The sequence below is a fragment of the Rhineura floridana genome, chromosome 1, assembly GCF_030035675.1.
Source record: "Rhineura floridana isolate rRhiFlo1 chromosome 1, rRhiFlo1.hap2, whole genome shotgun sequence".
Classification (NCBI taxonomy): Eukaryota; Metazoa; Chordata; class Lepidosauria; order Squamata; family Rhineuridae; genus Rhineura; species Rhineura floridana.
This window is the reverse complement of record NC_084480.1, coordinates 142,798,942-142,824,413: the sequence shown is the minus strand read 5'-3', so window position 1 is coordinate 142,824,413 and position 25,472 is coordinate 142,798,942. Positions and strand designations below refer to the sequence as shown.

The following is a 25,472-nucleotide window of genomic DNA, read 5'->3' as shown; positions in this document are numbered from 1 at the left end:
CAGAAATTAACATCTTTAGAAATTATCCACCTATACACTGCATTAGAATTATCCAAACATCCATTACATAAGCAATTGTGAACAATGTCATGTTACTCAAACAGAGTGGGGAAATATAAGGATTATATTAGCAACCAGGTTTTCCATAAAAGCTCTGCTGTCAGGCCACAAAGGGGGGGGGGGAGAATTGTAACATTTGACATGGTTCGCAGATTTTAATCCAAAGCAGCTCTAATTAATCTCCCCACCTTTGCAGAAACCCTGTGCCATGTACTGCTGTATGGGCATTAGTGCTCTTCTGTCTTAAATTTTATAGGAATTGAAGTTTCATTACCAGAGTCTCCTCCTTGACTCCCCCAGATCTGAACTGGCAAGAATCTGATAGACCATTTATCAAAAATGAGGCCTCCCCTCACCCCTGTCCTCATCTATCTATCATTTACATCACATTTTCAATTCCATCTTGCACTATCAATGACACTAATTTTTCTTTGGGGTAAATCCTATTTATACGGCCAATTATGGCAGTATTCCAAATCCCCTTTGTTTTATATAACATTTGTCAATTCATTTTTTTTGAAAAAGCAGGAGTTTCACATAAAACTTGAAATAATCTCTTGTCATTGTGTCCCATCACTCAAAATATTTCTAAATCTCCCCTTTACAGACAATTTTTTGAGGGAAAAATTAGCAGCTGTATTTCATTTTCACCAAATCCAATTAGAATCAAGGCACTCCCTGGAGATCTTCCTTAAAAGAGTGGGAATTATTTAGTGCACCCTGCCATGAACACATTTACTCTGATACTTCAGAATAACTGACCTGTTTTTGACCTAAAACTTATTATTTGCATGCTGGAAGCTATATATGCTGCATTTCCTACTAAAATCTGCAAATATATTACAGTCTCTCAGAGCCTTTTGTAAAGGGACCCTCAAATCCAATCTAAATGCCTAGAATTTACCTGTTGTTTTTCTTTTATACATATAAATAGCTGCATTTCCATTCTCTCTTTGTTTCTCATTTTCATTTTCTCCTAATATCTGCATGTAAATGTCTGAAAATAGCATCTGTAATTGAGGATTATGAAGTATAGCCAGCTCCTGACAGGCTGCTAAGGAAGATGGATTATCCTCATTTTTCTGTAAATTTTGTCAATTTTGGAATTCATAAGCTATCAACACTGATCAAAATGTGACCGTGCAGCTGTGTCAAAAAAGAAAGGAGCAATGACGACGTAGCTCCCTTGTTCACTGAGAAGATTGGTTCTCTAGTCCATCCCCCCAATCCCCACCCCCTCCCTCAAGCCCACTCCTCCACAGCAGGGAAGGGGAGAAAGAGAGAGAGAGAGAGAGAGAGAGAGAGAGAGAGAGAGAGAGAACGAAAACCCTGTATGCAGACCATCATCGTCGGCATTTTCAAACACAGCCCCCCTCCCACCCCCATCCACCCCCAAAATATTTAGATAAACAAATTGAACGTACACAAATTCTCTAGTGCACTGATTCAAATCACAAAGTATAATTTATTGCATGTTCTCCCTTCCTTATTTATCCCTAAGTAGTGAACACGATTTCCATTCAGGAGGTTTGTTATGTTCCACTCCTACCAGACAATCACAGCACACTTGAGGCAATTGTTTAGCCTCTTCCTCTCAATTTTCCCATTACTGGGAGTAAGTACTGTTGGGACTCTTTAATAGCCTGACTGCAGCCCATATCAATAACAGATGAGGTTTAATCGTCCAACACAAAAATTATTTAGGCTCGGTAAGGACATTCAATGTAATTTGCATAATGGCATTTCTATCCTGTGCACCTAACCCATCGTGCATAAACAAGGCCCTGGGACCATAAATAATAATAAATCATGATGTCCACGCTCCTCTTGCTGTAATAGGAGCCACTCTTTGTAGAATTTATTTCGGCAGAAAATGGGCACTGTAATTTTAAAGACATGTGACAGGCAAAAGATCAGTAAATCACATACACCCTCCTTCTCTCACACTCACACTCACACTTATACACATACCAAAGCTTTCTAAAGTGAACACTGGAATACATGAAATAATAAAAAATTACTGACACTTGTGGCTGAAATGTTTGCTATTTTCTTAAAATTTGTTTACTTTTTCAGTACAGGCCAGGGAGAATTTATCTCAAACCCAGCAATGAAGCGTTTATCACTTCCTATATTAGTAAACTGGCTATGGCCCATGTAAAAGTACTGGGGTGCAAAAACAGGTGGAAGGAGATGGCAGGAACAGGTCTCTGGCATTGTCAAGGTGGGGTGGGAAGCCCAATGGTGTTCACATGGATAATCTTGATGTTTGAAGGAACACCTCAAAAATCCAAGAATGGGAAAATTCTCCAGCTGCACATGAAAGAAGTAATGGCAGTTGAGGGCAGGGTGCATGTAGAAGACTGGGGAAGACCGAGCATTGGGGAAATGGTTCAGTCAGAAAACTCATATAAGAAGGAGGGAAAGGGTCAGCTGAGTCACAACACAACACAGTGGGGCAAATGGGAAAAGTGAAGAGAAAGTAAGTGAAGCAAGCTTTCTGTCCAGCTCAGAACATAGCAGATAGAAGAAATGGGTCCATTTAGTCACCCTCAGGAACCATAGCTAGGAAGAGTTAGGATATGAATAGATACCAGGGTTGCCAGGTCAGAAGCATCCCAAAACCTGAGATTTTAGGGGCGGGCCCGAGTGATGTCACAGGGCGGGCCCAAGTGATTAACCATGATACATTAAGCATCAATCACAGTTGCTTGGAGCGTACAATTAAAAAAAAATCTGACTGGAAATTAAGCTAGACATCTTAGCTAAAAGATGGAGCCTGGGGAGGGAACATTTCATCTAGCTTACTTGCTTTCGGCAAGAAGGGTTTAAGTGTCTTTAGGCCAGGCCAGTCACCAGAAGTTCTCTGTAGGAAGAAAGGAGCCTAGTGTTGTGGAGATGTTAGATGGGAGCACTCAGGAGTAAAGATGGATGCCCCTGAAGGCTGCAATTCTAAACACACGTACTAAGGGACTAAGCCCCCATAGAACTCAACAGGACTTACTTCTGAGTAGATATAGTTTGGATTGTGCTGTTGGTAAACCTTGACTAGGGATCCTCTGCGAAGACATCCACATCCAAGCAGGGTTGGCAACCCCCTGCCTGGAATGCCCTGCCCTTATCTTTTAATGTGGCTGCTCCAGTCTGAGAAATGAGTAAGAGTAAGAAGATTCTCTACCCTTTCTGTCTGCATAGATGCCCTCATCCTTCCCCTGTGCCCAGCAGAAGCTCTGGGCCAGGAGGGACGCAGTGGCATCTCATAGAGGACACCCTCCCCTTTCATGTGGTGTGTGATTTGTCCTGGCCCAGAGCAGATTTTGGGGTGGGCACCCCCAATTACTTATTTTTTCCTGTATGTTTTGGTCTGCTTTGATTTTGTATAGATGCCCTCTTCTGTGCCCTGTGCCCAGCAGAAGCTGTGGGCCAGGCAGGACGCAGTGGCATCTCATAGAGGACACGCTCCCCTTTCCTGAGGTATATGATTTGTGCTGTCCCAGAGCAGATTTTGGGGTGGGTACCCCCAGTTACTTATTTTTTTCTATGTGTTTTTGTCCATTTTGATTTTGCATTGATGCACCCGTGCATGCCCAGTGCCCAGCAGAAGCTCTGGGCCGAACAGGATGCACTGGCATCTCATAGAGGACACCCTCCCCTTTCCTGGGGTATATGATTTGTCCTGTCCCAGAGCAGATTTTGGTGTGGGCACCCCCAGTTACTTATTTTTTCCTGTATGTTTTGGTCTGCTTTGATTTTACATAGATACCCTCCTCTGTGCCCTGCGCCCAGCAGAAGCTCTGGGCCAGGCGGGACACAGTGGCATCTCGTAGAGGACACCCTCCCCTTTCCTGGGGTATATGATTTGTCCTGTCCCAGAGCAGTGTTTGGGGTGGGCACCCCCAGTTACTTATTTTTTATGATTTTGACATCATTATGTATTTGTGATAATATCAGAAGCCTGATGATTTTGATTGCATAAATGTATTGTTATTCTTGACGGGGAGAGTCCCCCGATCACAGTGATATATCATACAGGGTACCCCAACATATATTTTGGGGTTCAGAGACATGTTAAATTTGGTTTGAAGTTGCTGTAGTTGTCAACTCTTCTTTTTTAGTGTTTTGAACTTTCAAGCAAATAAGGAACTGGGAACTAGGAACCAACTTCAGCGTCGTAACATTTAAACAGATTAAACAGTCGCAGGGGGTGGCTGACGTTTTGGTGTATATCTCGGGAACCAGACCACCTAGAAACTTAATTTTTTTTTAAATTGAAGCTGAGAGTCCAGAGATTAAGGGGTGTTAGCCGGAGAGCCGGAGGGGCCCCCCAAAAACCAGAGACTCCGGGTGAAAACCGGAGACCTGGTAACTCTAATAGATACTGATAGTTACTGTAAACCGCCCAGAGAGCTTTGAGTATGGGGCGGTATACAAATACAATAAATAAATAAACATTACCTAAACAGATGGTGATTTTTAAAAGGGGGAACAGCAAACAGGCAGCATAATAAGAAAAATGGGAGTGCACGTGTCCACATTTCTGAACAAGTACAGAGGGATAAAGGAAACTGAAAATATTGGATACATTTTGGACATGTGCAGAATACATTGCAGAATACATGTACTGGATTCAGAGAACCATGAGCAGAAAACAAATAGCTAGTAGGGCTGTTTGACAAATCCTGTAAGAGGTAGGTTCTATAGCAGTTCTAATGCATTCATATCTGTGCAAGAAATTGCACAAAGCTCTTCTGCAAGCAGAAGAAAAACTTTAGATTTAATTTCACATTTTTTATGTGCAACATTCTAGCCAGGTCTGTTATAGGATTGACCAGGCCTGTTATAAATACTGGGAGACAGGCCTTCTGCCCTTGCCTTATTAGTAACTTCTTCCTGCTATGCTTCAGGCTCCAGCTTTTAAGCCCTCAGTTTGACTCCAGTCATCCAGCTCCTGTTGCTTCGGGAAGGATAGTGAGTTGGAAAACTGAATCCACGTCTGGATTCAGGGATGGCTGACCTCCCACACATCTGTCCTCAATCCTGACTAGGGTTGCCAGATGTCTGTTTTTTGGCCGCAGACTCCAGATTTTCCACGTCTCCGGGTGAGTCAGCTTAATCTCCGGATTCTCAGCTTTCATTTAAAAAAAATTAAGCTTCTAGGTGGTCTGGTTTATGAGATATACACCTAAACATCAGCCCCCCCAACTTCAGTGAAATGATCTCTTAGCTGGCTGCTCTAACCCCACCCTTTCAGGTTTGTAGCCAATAAGTGAAGTCGGGGTTGCGATTGACAACAGATTTCTGGGCCTCCAGGCAGTACCTAGACTGCATTGCAATTGTAGAAAAGTGTTTTTTTTTTCCTGTTTAGCTGAAAATCTCATAAATTGAGTAAGTATATCTACCTTTCAGCAGTACCAAAAATCTTTTTTTATCTTGTGTGTAGGAGTTAAACAAGTTTAAATTTTCCTGGGCTGTTGAAGATGGCATTGTTTTGAAAACCTTCCCAATATGAAGCTTTAATCCAATAGTTGCTTTTCTGGGAGTAAAGCTGCAATGCTAATCCCACATACCCGGAGTAAACCCCACTGAATTCAATAGGATTTACTTTTGAGTAGACATGGTGAGGATTGTTCTGTAAATTAATGGGACTTTTGAGTGAACATAGCAGACTATTAGGGTTGCCAGGTCAGAAGCATCCCAAAGCCTGAGATTTCAGGGCAGGCCCTACTGATGTCATGGGGGCAGATCATAGTGATGTCATAGGGGCAGGCCTTAGTGATTTCAAGGTGTGGGCCCAAGTGATGTCACCAAGCATGATACATTAAGCATCAACCACAGTTGCTTGGAGCATAAAATTCAAACAAAAACATTTCCGTGATTGAAAATTAAAATAGAAATCTTAGCTGAAAGATAGAGTCTGGGTAGGGAACATTTAATCTAGCCTACTTGATTCTGGCTAGAAGCTCAGACCAGCTCAGTCACCAGAAGGCCATTGTAGGAAGAAAGGAGCCTAGCGTGGTAGAGATGTTATATAGGAGCACTCAGGAGTAAAGATGGATGCCCCCCACGAAGGCTGCAATTCTAAATACACTTACCAAGCCCCATAGAACTCAATAGGACTTACTTCTGAGTAGATATGGTTTGGATTGTGCTGTTGGTAAACTTGACTAGGAATCCTCTGCAAAGATATCCATATCCAAGCAGGGTTGGCAACCCCCTGCCTGAAATGACCTGCCAGTACCTTTCAACATGGCTGCTCCAAACTTCTTTACAGATTTGACCCTTCACTTCAGAAGGAGGTCTGAGAAATGAATAAGAGTAAGATTCTCTACCCTTTCTTTCTACCTTATGGGCTGCTATAAACTTACTTTGACAGCCAATCCAATTCCAGTGAGTAATAGTTGACTGAGAGAAAACACACATGGTGTGATCTACCTTCACAGACAGCAGCTTGGGAACAACAGTTGCAGCCACACTTCCCAGTATGTGAATTCTCTTTTGCCACTATTGGGCAAGAAACAAACCATCATGCAGCCAACAAGGTGAATCATCAGTGGGTTTAAGGGAATTGAGCTGAGTGCATGGAACCCCTGTTGTTGCTTCTATGGATGTAAAGGATTGAGGTTAAAGGTAAATGAAATGCAAACAGAAAAATAAAAAGACAGTGATGATTTCCTAAATGCAATACCATACCAACAACAAAATTCCTATGAGTAATGCAGAAGACTCAGCATCCCACAACCAGTCAGGATTCCTAACCAAAAAAACAAAACTGAAAAAATCCTGGCCACCAGTCAGCCAAGGTCAGAGAAATCCCCATGCAGCACAACCTGATCTGGGGGCTGAAGTTAGTGCAGAATGTTGTGGCATGATTGCTGACAAGAGTGAGACCCTATCAGCACATAACACCTCTGCTCCAAAATCTGCACTGGTTGCTGATTTGCTACCAGGCCAAGTTCAAAATGTGCTTTCCATGCTATGGGTGCCACCCAGTACTTGTTCTACTTTTGTAAGAAATCAGTCTTTTAGTGTGGCAGCACCTACGCTTTGGAACTCCCTCCCCATTGATATTTAGTAGACACCCTCATTGTACTCTTTTCAGCACCTACTAACAACATTCTTGTTTAGGCAAGCCTATCCAGGCATGTAGAAGTTATTGTGTTTTTTATCTGTTTTTAATTCATTGTTAGTTTTATTATTTTGAATGTTTTTAAATACCCATCTTTAACTGTTCTTGCCAATTATTTTATTGTTTTAATTCCTTCTGTAAACCCCTTTTAGGTTTTTTACAATAAAGCGGTATATAAATGGTGTAAATAAAATACATAAATACATTTTTAAGTCACTGTGGCCCTTGGGTCTCTTTCCACTTCTAGTAACAAAGGAATCTGCCTTATACCGAGTCTGGCCATTTGATACCATCTAGCTCAGTACTGATGATATGGACTAGCATTGGCTCTCCGGGATTCCAGGCAATAGTCTTTTCCAGAAATTAAATTTTGGATCTTTGCATGCAAAGTATATGCCCTACCACTGAGCTACAGTCCTTCCCCTGTTTTCAAAAAAGTATCTTTTAAAATTGTTCTTTTCAATTCACTGATGAATGCATATCATACCTAGAGCAGATCCACACCATTCATTTAAAGAACATTCAACACAATTTGAAGCACATGAATCACACCACAGAATCATGGGAACTGTAGTTTGTTAAGGGCGGTGGGAACTATAACTGTGAGGGGGAAACTACACTTCTGAGGATTCTTTAGGGGAAGTCATGTGCTTTAAATGAAGAAATATTTATGTAAGCATGACAAAAATGTTTATTATTGTTGCGTGCCACCCCAATCTCCGAGTGGTGAGATTTCCAGGGGTCTGTGATTTCCTTGGGAAAAAGTCAGCGGAGACTGTGGTGTCTTTATGAAATATGGTTTATTTATTTACACACATTCCAACCTGGGCTTAGGATGGAGGGGTTCAAGCCATCAGCAGTCCAATATCCAGCTTTTCCATCAGGGTTACAGGAGGCATCTTAAAGCCATGGTGCAGAGAGCCAGTCTCTCTGCCTGCCTCCAGTTCCCAGCCATTCTCAGACACAACTCACTCCCCAACTAACTACACAAGCCTCTCATATGTGCCGGGGGGGGGGGGAGACTCTCCTGAAGAGTTTCAATGACAAAAGGATCTCCCTAGACCATTCACCAGTTGCTGGGCACCTGATAGACCCATTAACCCTATTAGCTTAACAAAGAAACTCATCTGACAAGCTGAGTGAGTTTCTCACCTCAAGGCACAGGATACCAATCAGAGGCTGGAAAGGGAGTCTTAGGAATTACCCATCTCAACTCTCCAAACTCACAACACTACCCCCTTCCCTGACAAAGGTCTGTCCCAGACCTGCAGACAAACTACAGAATAACAGCTTTTCCTACAAAGTAGTAACAGATACAGGTTAGTAAATATTAAACACTAAAACCTTATTGCAAAAACCTATCAGCATAATTTCTAAAAAATCATTAAACATCTCATATCCCCACAAGCATGCAAAAAGCACAAATCAACAGCATTTCAAAAGGCAAAAACCATCAGAAGAATTCCTACAGCAAACCAGTACACAGTCCCATATGCATAACCCACACCCCCAAACCATGCAGTTGCCCACATGGCCCTTTGTCGTGGGGCTTCATGGAGTTCCCAGTCCAAGTTGATCCCTGCTGCTGCCTGCAGGGTCTTCGGACTCATTTCCAGGAACAGATTTGTTTCCTAACCAGCACACAGCAGACTGTAGCCATTTTCCTCCCACTCTGTGCTCTGGAAAAAGGCTTTAAGCCAGTCCACTTCATCTCCTGCCCCAAACTCCAAATCATAGTCCTGCCACAAGTCTTTATCTAGGGGCATCTCCTTCAGGACTAGCTGGCCTAGCCCACCCAGGTTGGCAGAAAGAAATCTTCTCTGTTCTCCCTCACAATCTCCAGTATGAAACATGGGCCCAAACAGAGGCAGGTAACCTTCCCACTGTCTCTTGCCCTCCAAACTCACAGGGCTCTGGTTGCCTCTCACTGTTGGAATTCGCTCAGGGACTGCACGCATCATAGGAGCTGCATCTCACCCTATAAAACAATTATGGGGCACTCAATGGCCAAAGTCAGTTGGGGATTTCATCTCACCCATCTCTCCAGGCGCTGGCAGCTCCTCTCGCACACACGCCTCCAACTGTTCCTCCTGCACATTCTCTTCCATAGCTGGCACACATGGAGTGAAGAAATCCATTAACAGCTGCTCTTCTCCAGCCTCTAGTCCACCTTTCTCCAAGGCCTTTTCTTCCTCTTGCATTACTTCTTTAACAGCAGGCACACATGGAGTGGAGAAATCTAGCAGCAGCATCTCTCCAGCCTCTACCCCACTTTCTTCCAAGGCATCTTCCTCTTCATTTTCCAGCCTGTCCTCCTTCAAAACGTGGGCTTTACTTCCACTTTCTGGCGTCTTCCCCCCTGGCAGGCTCCTGGACAATCCGAGTGCCTACTCCTAGGGAAGCTAGGAGGGTGGCAACAAGGGAGAGGGCTTTATCAGTGGTGGCCCCCAAATTATGGAATGATATTAATGACAAGGTGCGCCTGGAGCCAACACTGTTATCTTTTCGGCGCCAGGTCAAGACTTTCCTCTTCTCCCAGGCATTTTAGTATGTGTTTTAAATTGTTTTTATATTGTTTTAAATTTTTTTAAAAAAAATTGTATTGTTTTTAAAATATGTGTTTTAAAATGTATATTTGTTTTAATATTTTTGATTGCTGTAAACCGCCCAGAGAGCTTTGGCTATGGGGCGGTATACAAGTCCAATAAATAAATAAATAAAGCCTATTTTTCCTCCTCCGCTACTGACTGCAGCTCCTTACAGTCCAAATCCTCCAGCTGCCCATCCACTTTCTGGATCTCTTTAGCCACCCCAGTCTGGGTGCTCTGCAGCTGGACTCCTGGGTCACTCTTGACCCCTTGTAGCGGCTGATCAGGCAGGGCTCTCATCTCCTCACATAGCATCTCCTTTTTCTCTCCAACGAAGCTTCCAATGATCTCCGCCATTCATTGCCAGTGCACCCATTCCTCCTGGCACTCTCGTTGCCTTTGCTGCTGGTCCTCCTGGAGCTCTCGTTGCCTTTGCTGCCGGTCCCATTGCCTCTGCTGCTGGTCCTCCTGGTTATACTGCTGGAACATCAATCTTATCTGTTCCAGAAGGGTTGCTGTTTCTCCCTCCATTTTAACTCAGGTACACCTTGCTCCCAATGCTTCTTCCAGGAAACTCAATCCCACTCCTAACACCAGTGTTGTGCGCCAACCCAATCTCTGGGTGGTGAGATTTCCAGGGGTCCCTGCACTCGCCCTGGGTTTGGTTTCCTTGGAAGAAGGTCAGTGGAGACTGTAGTGTCTTTATGAAATATGATTTATTTATTTACACACATTCCAACCTGAGCACAATATCCAGCTTTTCCATCAGGGTTACAGGAGGCATCCTAAAGCCATGGTGCAGAGAGCCAGTCTCTCTGCCTGCCTCCAGTTCCCAGCCATTCTCAGACACAACTCACTCCCCAACTAACAACACAAGCCTCTCATATGTGCCAGGAGGGGGGGGAGACTCTCCTGAAGAGTTTCAATGACAAAAGGATCTCCCTAGACCATTCACCAGTTGCTGGGCACCTGATAGACCCATTAACCCACCTGGCCACCCTATTAGCTTAACAAAGAAACTCATCAGACCAGCAGAGTGAGTTTCTCACCCAAGTCACAGGATTCCAAATCAGAGGCTGGAAGGGGACTCATAGGAATTTCCATCTCAATCCCCCAAACTCACAACATTATTTACACAACCTGTAAAGATATTTGTAGTGCAATCCTATGTTTTTTTACTCAGAAGCAAGTCCCAATGTATTGAATGGGGCTTACTCAAACAGGGAATAATGCACAGAACTGCAGCTTCAAGTGATAAGGAACACTCACCCAACCCAAAATTCAAAATCATGCCACTTTAAGCTGTTTTGCAACTGTTTACACTTTTTATGGTTATTGGATTTTAAAGGGATTTATTTGTTGTTGCGAACTGCCTTGGTTTCCAACTGGCAACCCTACCTCACAGGGTTGTTGGGAAGACTCCATATACACACACACACTGGAGATGTAAAAATACATACACCCCATATAATAGTTTATTGTCCAAATGAGATGGCCATTGCAGAACATTTTTTTTAAAAAAATCAGTATTAGTTTCCTCCTACATAATAAAACAGTGATACCTTTGTAAGTCCTGCCTAATTGCTTTAAAATAGGATTGGAGGGGAAGAGAAAGTTTTACAACACACACACAGTTCTTTACTATGTTCACTCAAAAGTCCCATTAATTTACAGCACAATCCTAACCATGTCTACTCAAAAGTAAGTCCTATTGAATTCAATGGGGTTTACTCCAGGTATGTGGGATCAGCACTGCAGTTTTACTCCCAGAAAAGCAACTATTGGATTAAAGCTTCATACTGGGAAGATTTTCAAAACACTGCCATCTTCAGCAGCCCAGGAAAATTTGAAGTTGTTTGACTTGTGAACACAAAAGAAAAAAATGCTCAGTTTATGAGAGTTTCAGATAAACAGGAAAAAATACTCGTTTTCTATCTTTGCAATGGAGTCTTAGAACTGCCTGGAAGCCCAGAAATCCATTGTCAATCACAACCCTGACTTAACTTATTGGCTACAAACCTGAAAGGGCGGGGTTAGAGCAGCCAGCTAAGAGATCATTTCACACAAGGTATGGGGGGGCTGATGTTTTGGTGTATATTGCTTGAACCAAACCACTTAGAAACTTAATTTTCTTTTAAATGAAAGCTGAGTCCGTAGATTAAGCTGACTCACCCAGAGACCCAGAAAGGTTTCCCAAAAGCCAGAGTGTCCAGCCAAAACCTAGACATCTGGTAACCCTACGAAGGATTGTGCTTGTCTTGTAAATCTTTCTCTCTGCCTCCAATCCCATTTTTAAAGCAATTAGGCAGGATTTACAACGGTATCACTGTTTTATTATGTAGGAGGAAACTAATACTGATGTTATTTTTAAAAAATAATGTTCTGCAATGACCAATTGGTTTTGACAATAAACTATTGTATGGGGTCTATGTATTTTTACATTTCATGTCTCTCTCTCTTTCTGTGGGTGGGTGGTCTTCCCAACAACCCTGTGAGGTAGGATTGCCAGTTGGAAACCAAGGCAGTTCACAACAACAAATAAATCCCTTTAAAATCCAATAACCATAAAAAGTATAAACAGTTGCAAAACAGCTTAGAGTAGGATGATTCTAAACTTTGGGTTCAGTGATTGTTCCTTATCACTTGAGGCTGCAGTTCTGTGCACCCTTCCCTATTTGAGTAAGTCCCATCGAACAAACTGAGTAAACAATCATAGGATTGCACTACAAATATCTTTACAGGTTGTATAAATAATAAATATATTTGCCAGTCATGCTTATATAGATATTTCTTCATACTATGTTCCAATAAGTATTTGATCTCATGCTATGGTTGTAAATTATTACTTCCTCTGCATTTTATGTGCGCCCTTTTTCCTTGGGGTGGTCATGGTTCCCCTCTGCTGTTTTCATCCTGAGGGGCAGATTAGGCTGAGAGATGGTGAGTAGCCCATGATCACCCAGTAAATGTTATAGTTCATTTCCATTTTAAAAAATTAATTAAAACGATTTGCATGCAGGCAAAGTTTATTAAGTAGATCCACACAATATATTTAAGGCACATCCAACTTGCATTTAAAGGGCATGACTTCCCCTAAAGAATCCTGGGAAGTATAGTTTCCCCCTTACAGTTATTGTTCCCACTACCCTTAACAAACTACAGTTCCCATGTTTCTGTAGTGGGATTCATGTGCTTCAAATGTCTGTTGAATGTGTTTTAAATGAATCATGTGGATCTGCTATAGGTATATTGTGCATTCATTAATGAACTGAAATGAACAATGTTAAAAGATACTTTTTTAAACAGGGAAAGGGCTATAGCTCAGTGGTAGGGCAAATGCTTTATTGTAAAAAATCTCAAAGCACTTTACAGAAGGAATTAAAACAATAAAATTATTGGCAGAAATGGTTAAAGACAGGTATTTTAAAACATTCAAAATAATAAAACCAACAATGAGTTAAAAACAGATTAAAAAACACAATAGCTTCGACCTGCCTGGGTAGCCTTGCCTAAACAAAAATGATGTTAGCAGGTGCTGAAAAGAGTACAATGAAGGTGTCTGCCTAATGTCAATAGGCAGGAAGTTCCAAAGTGTAGCTGCCACACTAAAAGACTGATTTTTACATGAGCAGAAAAAGTACTATGTGGCACCCGTAACACAGAAAGCACACCTTGAATTTGGCCTGTTAGCAAATCGGCAACCAGTGCAGAGGTATTATGTGCTGATAGGGTCTCATTCATGTCAGCAATCGTGCCACAGCATTCTGCACTAACTGCCACACCTGGGTCAGGCTGTGCTGCATGGGGATTTCTGTGACCTTGACTGACTGGCTGCCAGGATTTTTTTTTTTAGTTTTGGCTTTTGGTTAGGAATCCTGACTGGTTGTGGGATGCTGAGTTTTCTGCCTTACTCATAGGAATTTTGTTGTGGTTGGTATGGCATTGCATTTAAGAAATCATCACTGTCTTTTGTTTTTGTTTTTCTCTTTGCATTTCATTTACCTTTAACCTCACTCCCTTACAGCCACAGAAGCAACAACAGTGATTCCATGCGCTCAGCTCAACCCTGTTAAACCCACTGATGATTCACCTTGTTCTTTGCATGACGGTTTGTTTCTTGCCCAATAGTGGTAAAAGAGAATTCACATACTGGGAAGTGTGGCTGCAATTGTAGTTGTTTCCAAGCTGCTGTCTGTGAAGGTAGATCACACCATGTGTGTTTTCTCTTGGTCAACTATTACTCACTGGAATTGTGTTGACTGTCAAAGTGAGTTTATAGCAGCCCACACAGTGGACAGAAAAGGGCAGAGAATCTTCTTACTCTTACTTATTTCTCAGACCTCTTTCTGAACTGAAGGATCAAATCTGTAAAGAAGTTTGGAGCAGCCATGTAAAAGGTAGGGGCAGGGCATTCCAGCCAAAGGGTTGCCAACCCTGCTTGGATATGGACATCTCTGCAGAGGATCCCTAGTCAAGCTTTACCAACAACACAATCCAAACCATATTTACTGAGAAGTAAGTCCTATTGAGTTCTATGGGGCTTGGTAAGTGTATTTAGAATTGCAGCCTTCAGGGGCATCCATCTTTACTCCTGAGTGCTCCCATCAAACATCTCCACAACACTAGACTCCTTTCTTCCTACAATGGCCTTCTGGTGGCTGGCCTGGCCTGGGAGCACTTAAACCTTTCTTGCCAGAAGCAAGTAGGTGAAATTAAGTGTTCCCTACCCAGGCTCCATCTTTTAGCTAAGATTTCTATCTTAATTTCCAATCAAAGAAATGTTTTTGTTTGAATTTTATGCTCCAAGCATCTGTGGCTGATGTTTAAGTATGCTTAATGACATCACTAGGACTTGCCCCTGTGACATCACTAAGATGTGCCCCTGTGACATCACTTGGGCCCACCCTATGATATCACTATGGCCCACCCCATAACATCAGTATGACCTGCCCCTGTGATATCACTAGGGCCCGCCCCTGAAATCTCAGGGTTTGGGATGCTTCTGACCTGGCAACCCTAATACTGACACACGTCTATTCCATTAATTGAAAAAGCTGTCTGTCCTGGAAACATGATCACTGTCTCAGATATAATGTTTAGAAATACTCAATGGAGCTGTGCTATCATTTTGTGAGTTTCTACATGCCCCAGAAGCAGTTATTTGTTTTCAATAATCTGGTAGATATAATTATTAAGGGGTGGGAAAATCAACAAAACATTAAAGCACTCCCCTATCTTCCCAGAAACAATTAAAACTGAGTTCATACTGCCAGTGCACTACAATAATAATGCTATTTTCCATCTCTTTCATAGGGGACACCTAGATTTCATTCTGCCAAGCTGTGGAGGCTGGTGGCTCCAATGCCAGTGGGACAGTCAATCTGCTCCGGGTTTTAGTTTGAACTTTCAAGAGTTCCTTGAAAGTTTGGACTAAAACCCAGAGCAGATTCAGTGCCCTACTGACATCAGGGTCACCAGCCTCCACTGCTGTCATTAGTTCTAGCTGTGTTCTGTGAAAGAGATAAGGGACAGCAATATTTTTCCCCATATTCATTTATTTAGACATTTTATAACCTGCTTTTCAGCTCAAATCACATTTTGAAAACAAGTTCTGACACATATGACCAGAGTACTGCATGTTGAATGTCCAGATGACTGGTTCCTGAAAGCATGGTTGTGTGCATGCATACATAGTACATACATAATAGGGTTGCTAGGTCTCCAGTTTTTGCATGGATACTCTGATTTTTGGGGGTCCTCTCTGGGTAAGTCACCTTAATCTCTGGACTTTTACATTTCATTTAAAAAAAGGTTTCTAGGTGGTCTGGTTCAAAGAATAGAAACATAATGTCAGCTACACCCCCCCTCAACTTCTGTTAGTACCGACTGCTGTAATCCCTGCCCTTTCAGGTTTCAATAAGTCAGGGTTGTTATTGACAACATTTGTTGATGCCAGGCAATAGCTAAACTAACAGTTTCCTTTTCCTACTTGTGTCACATCAGGATTTCAGTAAATATATAGCTTTCAGCATCATAAAGAGTACTTTCTCTGTACAGGATTGGGACTTGCCTCTTAGAAAACATGCACAGGATTGCACTACAACAGAAGATCACAGCAGGATCTTGGTAGGCATAAAGGTGTACATGCAGGGGTTTTTTAATTACTTGCAAAAAATGGCATATTATACATTTTATATTTTGAATAATTTTTGAACAGACGTTTATAAAAAGCGTACATCCTGCAGTGTTATACTTTTCTAATTAAGGAGTCAAACAAGTTTAAATTTTACTGGACTACTGAAGAGCACATTTTATTTGTCTTATTCATAACCTGTTTTGAAAACCTTCCCAATATGGCTTTTCTGGGAGTAAAGCTGCAATGCTAATTCCACATACCTGGGAGTTAACCCCATTGAATTCAGTAGGACTTACATTTGAGTAGACATAGTTAGGATTGTGCTGAAAATTAATGGGACTTTTGAGTGAACATAGAAAAGGATTGTGTTGTAAATCTTTCCCTCTGGATGCTTTTTTTAAAGCAGTTAGGCAGGGCTTACTGAGGGCTTGTCACTACTTTTATTTGGCAGGAAACTAATACTAATTTTTTAAAATAAAATGTTCTGCAATGGCCAACTGGTTTTGACAATAAAATATTATATGGGGTGTGTGTATTTTTACATCACCAGTGTTTGTGTATATGGAATATTTCCAACAGCCCTGTGAAGTAGGGTTGGAAACCAAGGCAGCTCACAAGAAGAAATAAAGCCATTTAAAATCCAGTAACAATAAAACAAGTATAAAACAGTTGCAAAACAGCTTATTGTGGCATGATTCTGAATTTTTGATTGGGTGAATAAGTTCCTTATCACTGAATTGCAGTCCTGTGCATGCTTCCCTGTCTAAGTCCCAATTGAATACATTGGGACTTGTTTCTGAGTAAACATGTATAGGATTGCACTATAAACATCTGTACATGTTGTATAAATAATAAACATCTTTGACATTCATGCTTATATAAATATTTCTTCATACTATGTCTTGATATGTTTCTGATTTCACATTATGGTTGTACATTATTATTTACGAATGATTATTTCCTCTACATTTTAAGTGTGCTCTTCTTCCTTGGGGTGGTCATGGTCCCCCTCTGTTCTTTTCATCCAGAGGGGCAGATTAGGCTGAGAGATGGTGCGTAGCCCATGGTCACCCAGTAAACTGTGTAGCTTATTTCCATTTTAAAATTTAATTAAAATGATTTATATGTAGGCAAAGTTTGTGAGGTAATGCAGTTCCACATAATACAGTTAAAGCACATCCAACTCACATTTAAAGTGCATTACTTCCCCCAAAGAATCCTGGGAAGTATAGTTTGCCCTCACAGTTATAGTTCCCACCACCCTTAACAAACAACAGTTCCCATGATTCTGTGGTGGGATTCATGTGCTTCAAATGTATGTTGAATGTGCTTTAAATGCACAGTATGCTGTGCATTCATTAGTGAATTGAAAAGGACGTTTTTAAAAGATACGTTTTTAAACAGGGCTGTAGCTCAGTGGTAAGGCACATGTTTTGCATGCAAGGGTCCAAAATTCAATCTCTGGAAAAGACTATTGCCTGGAATCCTGGAGAGCCAATGCTAGGCCATGTCATCAGTACTGAGCTAGATGGTACCAAATGGCCTGACTGGGTATAAATAAAAAAGGAAAGAGACCCAAGGGCCGCAGTGACTCCAAAATTTATTTATGTATTTTATTTACAACATTTATATACTGCTTTATTGTAAAAAAGCAGTTTACAGAAGGAATTAAAACAATAAAATTATTGGCAAAAACAGTTAGACAGGTATTTAAAAACATTCAAAATAATAAAACCAACAATGAGTTAAAAACAGATACAAAAAGTAATAGCTTCTACATGCCTGGATAGGCTTGCCTAAAGAAAAATATTTTTAGTAGGCGCCAAAATGGGTACAATGAAGGCACCTGCCCAATGTCAATAGACAGGGAGTTCCAGAGCATAGGTGCTGCCACACTAAAGAATTGATTTCTTACAAGAGCAGAACAAGTACTATGTGGAACCCATAACATGGAAAGCACACCTTGAACTTGGCCTCGTAGCAAATTGGCAACAAGTGCAGATTTCACAGCAGAGGTATTATGTGCTGATAGGGTCTCACTCATGTCAGCAATTGTTCAACAGCATTCTGCACTAACTGCAGCCCCTGGGCCAGGTTGTGCCGCATGGGGATTTCTGTGACCTTGGCTGACTGGCTGCCAGGATTTTTTTAGTTTTGGTTAGGAATCCTGACTGGTTGTGGGATGCTGAGTTTTCTGTCTTACTCATAGGAATCTCATTGTGGTTGGTATGGCATTGCATTTAGGAAATCATCGCTGTCTTTTATTTTTTATTTTTCTATTTGCATTTAATTTACCTCTGACCTTACTCCCTTACATCCATAGAAGCAACAACAGTGGTTCTATGTGGTCAGTTCAACCCCCTTAAACCCACTGTTGATGCACCTTGTTATTTGTGTGATGGTTTGTTTCTTGCCCAATAGTGGCAAAAGAGAATTCACATACTTGGAATTGTGGCTTCAACTGCTGTTGTTCCCAAGCTACCGCCTGTGAAGGTAGACCAAACCATGTGTATTTTCTGTCTGACAATTATTACTCACTGGAATTTGGTTGGCTGTCAAAGTGAGTTTATAGCAGCCCACAGACTAGGCAGGAAAGAGTAAAGAATCTTCTTAACTCTTACTCATTTCTCAAACCTCTCTCTGCAGTGAAAGGTCAAGTCTGCAAAGAAGTTTGGAGTAGCCATGTTAAAAGGCAGGCAGGGCATTGCAGGCAAGGGGTTGCCAACCCTGCTTGGATATGGATATCTTTGCAGAGGATCCGTAGTCAAGCCTTATCAACAGCACAATCCTAACAATATCTACTCAGAAGTAAGTCCTGTTGAGTTCTATGAGGCTTAGTCCCTTAGTAAGTGTGTTTAGAATTGCAGCCTTCAGGAACATCCATCTTTACTCCTGAGTGCTCCCATCGAACATCTCCACAACACTAGACTTTCTTCCTACAATGGCCTTCTGGTGACTGGCCTGGCCTGAGGGCACTTAAACCCTTCTTGTGAGAAGCAAGTAGGCTAGATTAAATGTTCCTTACTCAGGCTGGCTAAGCAGGTAAAGAGGAATGATCCCATCACTTCAGCTGGACCTGGAAATACCCTCATTTAGCTATGATTTCTATCTTAATTTTTGTTTGTTTGAGTGATATGCTCCAAGCAACTGTGGTTGATGCTTACTATATCATGCTTAATGACATCACTAGGGCCTGCCCCCTATGATATCACTAGGGCATACCCCTGAAATCTCAGGGTTAGGGACGCTTCTGACTTCACTATCCTAATAAAAAACATACACACATTACATTCCACTACAGCTGATATGTATTTATTTATTTATTTATGAGATTTGTTAGGCACCCATCTGGCAGAGGTTAATCTGCCACTCTGGGTGACTTACAACCAAACACAAGTACATTTCATATGTACTTTTCATATGGTAGAACAGGACTAGCATACATGTAGCACTAATAATAAAAACTGGGCTTCTTATTATGTGTAAAGACCCCTTGTTTGTCTACTGATTTTTTTCCCCTGTTGTTGCTCCTTTCTTGTGGATAAATTCCTGTGTGTCTCAGTTAGTGCCTTTACATACTTTTTGATGGGTTTTTCACATGGTTAAGTAAAACATTTATTTGGTGCAGAGTTCTTGTATGTACTTGTGAAAGCAGAATTCTGTATCTGATTCTGAACAAGCTTTAGTCTCTTGGTTTGTTTGTCTATGGCATTTATAAATCATCTCTCATTCAAGATGTTGTTCGTTAAAAATGATAATAAAATTTAAATATAACATTAAAATAAATTAAATAGTCAAATAAAACCTAACACATTACAAACAAAAACTTAAGTATCACAAATACACTATAAAACAGTAAAAGGACTTGGACAAAAAAAGCCACAATCCCCAAAACTAGTTAATAAAACAATAATCCAATGAAGCAAAAAAGCAGGCAGAAAAGTATTAAAAACAAACAGTAAGACCAGAAACAGTAAAACCAATAAATCAATACACAATGAGAAAAGCAAAATCAGTGGCATTTTGTTTCAAAAATTTGTGTAGGAGAACAATGGGTTATAATAAGCTCCTTTGGGAGAAAGGGCAAGATATAAATTTAATTAATCAAATAAATAAATAACCACTAGGCATTAGTCACCTGCTTTCCAGTTCTGTATTTAGTAGCTGAAACAAGGTGACCAAGGATCAAATCTGGTACTTAAGTTCTATTACTGAATATGGTGGAAGCTTCACTAAACCAGCAGAATGCTGTGATAGATTATACAGCCACAAGAGTGGCTGTATACTATAGCCAGTGTGAGTTTTTCATATTCCACAATGTTAAATTGAAAATACCCCCATGCCACTCTGATGCTTCCCATAAGCTCATTTCAAAACAAAACCTTACAAAACTTATAGTCCTGAACTCAGAAACACTTCCTTAACAACCCTCTCAATTTTCATGGTGATACACAAAACAGTCAGAGAGAATTGAGAGTTCAAAGTCTAAAAAGAGAGGAAAAAACCCCTGAGCCCTTTTGGACATTTTTCTCTGAGAGTTCTCATAATCTGTTGAAATTCATTAAAGATCAGCCATGTTCACAGAGTACTTGTAATCCTAATACTGACCTTGCCCCATATTCTGACCTTCATCTTCTGCAGTTTAAAGGTTAAAAAAATGCCTAGCTGATTTTTAATTAATTTAATAAATTTTGGCTGGAACCCTATGATAACACGGGGCATGCTCAGTAAGAACCAACTGTCAGTGTTCTAAAAGCCAGGCTCTCAGCTGCTGGGCTTGCCTAATCAGGGGGCCACACCCACACCAGACTTTGATTTCACGTGAGACAGTCATGGCTTCCCTCAGAGAATCCTGGGAAGTGTAGTTTGTGAAGGGTGCTGAGAGGAGATTCCTATTGCACTGACAGAGCTCCAGTGGCCAGAGTGGTTTAACAGTCAGCCACTCTGATTGAAGATCTGTGAGGGGAACAGGGCGTCTCCTAGCAACTCTCAGCACCCTTCACTAACTACACTTCCCAGGATTCTTTGAGAGAAGCCATGACTGTCCAAAGTGAATTAAAGGACTGGTGTGGATGTGGCCGGGGACAGCTTTGGTTTAAATATGGGTGGGAGGCTACATGTGCCTGTTGTAGAATAAAAAGGTGGGGGAAACGCTGAAAAACAATGATACTGTTCACAATGTTTTCCTTTTGAAAAGCAAAGGGTCTTCCCTTCTGCCCAGTGCCCACCCACCCAATCTCCTCTCCCTCCCCTCCCTGCCCCTCCCCCAGGTCAGTGTTGGACTACGGCCTGGGAGACCAGGGTTTGAATCCCCACAGAGCCATGAAGCTCACTGGATGACCTTGGCCAGTCACTGCCTCTCAGCCTCAGAGGAAGGCAATGGTAAAACCACCTCTGAATACCGTTTACCATGAAAACCATATTCATAGGGTCAACACAAGTCAGGATCGACTTCAAGGCAGTCCATTTCCATTTTCAAACATGATTGCACAGAAATAAATCCCATTGAACTCAATAAGTATGCAAATGATCAAACCCACCCTCCCTTCTCCTCCCATCTATCCCCTCCCTCTTGCCCCTTCCCTCCCCCTTCCTTTGCCTCCTCCCCATCCTCATCCCCTTCCAATCCCCTCCTTCCCCTTCCCTCTCCTCCCCCTCCCCTTCCTCCTCCCCATGGTCAGTTTTACCTATCTTAAGCATGATTGCATGGGAGTAAATACCATTGAACTCTATAAGCATGCAAATGATCAAACCTGCCCTCCCCCTTCCTTTGCCCCCCAATACACTCCTGCCCCTTCCCACTCCCACTCCTCCTCCCCCATGGTCAGTTTTTCCTATGCTAACCAAGATTGCATAGGAGTAAATTCCATTGAACTCAACAACCATGCAAATGGTCAGACCTGCTTTTCCCCTCCTTCCCCTCTCCTCTCCCTTCTTCCTCCCCTCCCCTCTTCTTTCTTCCTCCTCCCCTGCCCAATCCAGCCCTCCCTCCCCCATGGTCAGTTTTACATATCCTAACTATGCTTGCATAGGAGTAAATCCCATTGAACTCAATAAGCATGCAAATGATCATACCTGGTTTTCTCCTCCCTCTCCTCTCATCTCCCTTCCTCCTCCCCCTCTTCCTTCTTCCTCCTCCCCTGCCCACTCTAGCCCTCCCTCCTTCCCCCCTGGTCAGTTTTACCTATCCTAAGCATGATTGCATGGGAGTAACTCCCACTGAACTCAATAAACATGCAAATAATCATACCTGCCCTTCTCCTCCCCTCCACCTCCTGCCTGCTCCCATCCCCCTCCTCTCCTCTGCCCTTCCTCCCCTCCCTCCTCCTCCTCCTCTGCTCCCCATCCCCTGTGGTCAGTTTCACCCATCCTAAGCATGACTGCATGGGAGTAAACCCCACTGAACTCAATAAACGTGCAAATGAGCAAACCTGTCCTTCTCCTCCCCTCTCTCTCCTGCCTGCTCCCATCCCAGTCCCCCCTCTGCGTCTTCTCCCCTCCCTCCTCCTCCCCTCCCCATCCTCTGTGGCCAGTTTCACCTATCCTAAGCATGATTGCAAGGGAGTAAATCCCATTGAACTCAATAAGCATGCAAATGATCAATCCATTCTCAGCAAACTTGCACAGGATCACATTTCCTACCTCCCGGACACCTGCAATCCGTCCAAATAATAGAAAGAAGACATGTGCTGTGCTGATCTTGTTTTAGCGGGGAGGAAGCAACATTATTAAGACAGTTGATATAGTTCAGATGGTCACTTTGAATCTGATTTCCTTTGCAATTTTAGTGACGTTTCCTATAGGAAATCATTTTGTTTTGTTTCTATTTCTGTGAATATGTGAAGTACAGCAACACTTTGCAAAATTTACACTAAAAAAACTCCAAACATAATTGTGGAATAATGGCACTGACTTCTGCAGAATAGTCTCCAGTGGACCTCAGGAGTGTCTCAATTTGCACAAGATAAAACAGTGGGAAGTGAAATATATTCTAGAAAAATGCTAGGTGTGTTCTATGTTTTTAACTGACTGTGCCTTGAATGAAGTTGTTTAAACATAGCAGGCTGAAAACATGCATCCTATTTTTTCCAACAGCTAGAGTCACTGCTGAAGTAGCAAGATATTGTAATCAGTCTGATTTTACATCAAACTGCAGTTTCAGATTCACCCAAGATAAAAATAGAACATAACCTCCAATTTGAAACACAAAAGGCTGTCTTCACCATCATATGACATTGACCAATAAAAAGGCTTTGAAATTAATAAAAATAAATTTGACACAGATTTGTAGGATGAATAATGAGGGAAATAAAATTTTCTAGTTTAGATTCTCTGTAGAAACATTAGTAACACAGGAAAGAAGCAAAGAACACCAAGAAAATTCACACTTATTCGAATTTTGCAATGCAGTTCACCAAGCCAACAATGCTTACAAAAATGCATATATTAGGGGAAACTGTACATAAAAAGTAAATATGTAAGTGAAAATAACACACAATATGCATTATAACAAATAAGTTGCAATGTGTACATTAGCCAAAACTGCATACAAAAATATGTTTATTAGGACGAATTCACACTAAAATGCTAGAGAATTTTCATGAGGATTTTTTTTTTAAAGCAAATTGCAGCAGAAATGTGGAGAACTAAAATTAAGATTGGAAAAATGAGAAACTGACAGAACCAAGACTGACAGATCTATCCATCCCTAGCTGGAATGCATCCCCTAGGTTGAAAAGGGTTCTCTACCCTTGCTGCAGCACAACAGCTAAGATAAGACAGAGATGTGGGCAAAACATGGGTGGCACAGTGAAGGAGCACATTCACACTCTACCCTATGCTTCTCCATGCCACAATCATGCTCCTGTCTACAGTGGTACTTTACACCAGCTGGAGACCAGGTGTGAGAAATGTCCCTTACATGAGAGGGAGGGAAATTTTAAAATAGTCACTGTGCACATGACAATTACAGCTGAACCTATGGCACCATTGTTGTGCTCAAAGTTCAAATATTCTGTCTTTGTATGCTCTTTCACTCATATGATGGGTGCTACTCTTGAAAGTGGTACAGAAGTTTCAGGTGGTTCATAACGCTGCAGCCAGGTTACTGAGTGGCACTTCAAGATGTCACCATATAACACCTATTTTGTTTTTACCATACAGTCTCCATACCAGATGTATGGAGATTGTATTTCATGTTTATTGTATATTGTGTATCATAAACTGCCCTATATTTTTCACATAGGGTGGTCTATTAATAATAATAATAATAGTTGGATCAGGAAGCTTTGTCTCTTTGCACCCAATGCCATTCCTTCTCAAATGCTATTTGTTTTCGATTCACAATTAATTAAGAATAGTTTAATATAATTCTGGACACAAGTCACCTTGTATTCTTCTGCAGAAGTCCCACTGAAATCAACTAGGAGAAAGGGATATTTACAGATCATCATTTCTACCTATTTGTACAAGTTTAGCTGGAGTTGGAACCAGGCAGTCTACAACACTAAAGAAAAGGTTCTCATGCATTGTGTTCCACTACTATGAAATTTATTTTATTTTTTAATTGCATTCATTATCTTGCTGGACATATCCAATACTTTTCCTAAAGAAATTGATGGTTGATTTATACATTATAGTACATGCACAACTTCTAACTCACCAACCTGAAAGTAGCCCTGCAACCATGTATACTCACTGTATACTAGGTGAATGACAACCCCACCTGTTTCTTTATTCCAAAGCAGGTCATAAAAGCAATATGTTTATCAAACACCTGTTGTGGGAGCATAAAGCTGAAGCATATCCCAAATAACAGAAGCCTGTTACATTATAAGATAGAATGGCTAAGAAACCCATGTAGTACAATACCCACATCTTGTTATTCATTGTATGTAGCTAAGGATGGAAGAATATGTCATTTCTCTCCATTACTCTCAATTACTCATTTTCCCATCTTGAGTTCAGTTTGCCCAGCTTGCGATTTTTTTTATTTAAAAAAATGCACAAAAATTTGTATACATTTTCATACACATTTCTATTCAAACATGCATTTTTGCAAATTTTTGGATAGCTGCATCACAAAATTGGGGAAATTGCCAATTTTGAACAACAGCTGTGTTCTAGTTTGCATATTAGTTTAGTAAGTGCAAATTAGGTGGCTTCATATTAAAATGCAAACTGAAATGAATTTCTCCTTACTCCCTCGGTGTAGCAAGTTAGATAAGCAATATGCAGCAACAAATCCCACTTAAAGCAAAAGAAGTCTTGTTGGTCCATATGGGAAGGGAGAACCAAAATCCAGTCAGATGATACTTTCCTTGCAACCAGCCAAAACAGCACACAACAGTGAGCACATTTTCAAGTTCCCCAGACTGCTTCTTCAGGATAGAGGCAGGAGCAGGGAAGAAAATGGGGAAAAAACTATTGACCACCTTCACAGGAAATACTAAGCCAAACAGTCAGGGCCGATGCCAGAGGGCAGCCATGTCGGGCCCTGGCCAAGGGCCCTGCAGCCCAGAAGGGCCCCTGAAGGGCTCCTCCTTAGGGTGGGAGGGTAGCA

General features: G+C 41.5%; 1 protein-coding gene across 2 annotated transcripts in view; it reads right to left on the bottom strand.

Moving 5' to 3' along the window:
* PAX5 (paired box 5) overlaps nt 1-25,472 on the bottom strand; it is a 348,343-nt gene that overhangs the window by 206,423 nt on the left and 116,448 nt on the right. The window lies entirely within an intron of this gene.